This window comes from Mastomys coucha, unplaced genomic scaffold (assembly GCF_008632895.1).
Source record: "Mastomys coucha isolate ucsf_1 unplaced genomic scaffold, UCSF_Mcou_1 pScaffold20, whole genome shotgun sequence".
NCBI classification, from domain to species: domain Eukaryota; kingdom Metazoa; phylum Chordata; class Mammalia; order Rodentia; family Muridae; genus Mastomys; species Mastomys coucha.
This window is the reverse complement of record NW_022196903.1, coordinates 34,189,952-34,190,992: the sequence shown is the minus strand read 5'-3', so window position 1 is coordinate 34,190,992 and position 1,041 is coordinate 34,189,952. Positions and strand designations below refer to the sequence as shown.

General features: G+C 42.7%; 1 protein-coding gene across 1 annotated transcript in view; it reads left to right on the top strand.

Annotated features, from left to right (window-relative positions):
* Parp12 (poly(ADP-ribose) polymerase family member 12) overlaps positions 1–1,041 on the top strand; it is a 38,024-nt gene that overhangs the window by 4,929 nt on the left and 32,054 nt on the right. The gene's annotated exons all lie outside the window — the stretch shown is intronic.

Here is a 1,041-nt window from a genome sequence, read left to right as displayed (position 1 = left end):
CTCTTCTTTGCAAGTAGTAGTGGAGAAGCCAGATGGCTGGAAGATAGATAACTCTTAGTGCTGAGAACCCCGTTTTTACCAAGAACTATTGCACAGAGGAGACTTGGATTTAATATCCAGCTCTGCTAATTAAATCTACTGGATTTAATATACAGCTCTGTTGATATTGGACCAGCCTTGGCATTTCTTGAAAATTTTCCTCCAATATCAGTTGGGCTGGCACCACTCCTGTAGTGATTTAGTGAGGTTGACCAGCACCTGAAGCCAGTGTTATTTAGAATTAAGCAGAATGAGAGACCCCAGCTGGCCCATCCCTGAATAGTAGGAATTGGAGCTGTATGTTTGGGGTGGTGTTTCAGTCTATGGAGAAGCCTTCCAAAACTGCTTAACAGTCATCCAGTACTCTCTCTGCTCATTCCCTTGTACCCAGGAGACTATGTACATTAGCTGACATGAAATCTCAGCTGTGTAAGCTTACTGCATTATCTCTGTATCATTTGGTGGGGGAAGATTAGCAGCACAAATGGTTTATTGGGTAAGGAGCAGGAGAAAGTATAGAGAAGCTTTTAGACCGCAGCAGGGTAGGGATGACATTCATGGCAGGGGAAAGGAAGGCAGGGGCTTGAGTAGAAGGAGACTTGACTAAAGTATGATTTCGAGAACAGCTCTACCAGGCTCAGGTGCTGCTGGAGGGAGTGGTGACTCACCAGATTTGACCTGCTTTAGCTTCACTGCTGTTTTCCATTGTGCTGACCAAGGCCTTAATGTGAGCAGGACCCTGGCTCTGTTGGGCTTCCCTGGGCCTTAAGTTTCTTCAGCAGATCTGAGCAGGGTGTTTTTCATGTTTGGGGCTGGCTACATGGGATGCTTTGGCACTGTTACTGGTTTGAGCCAAACAGATGAGATTGGCATATTTTAATGCAGATATTTCAATATTAGACAATGAATGTCATTCATTTGAGGAGTAGTAGCATAGCATCATGACTGGAATAAATATTAACTTTATATATATATATATATATATATATATATATATATATA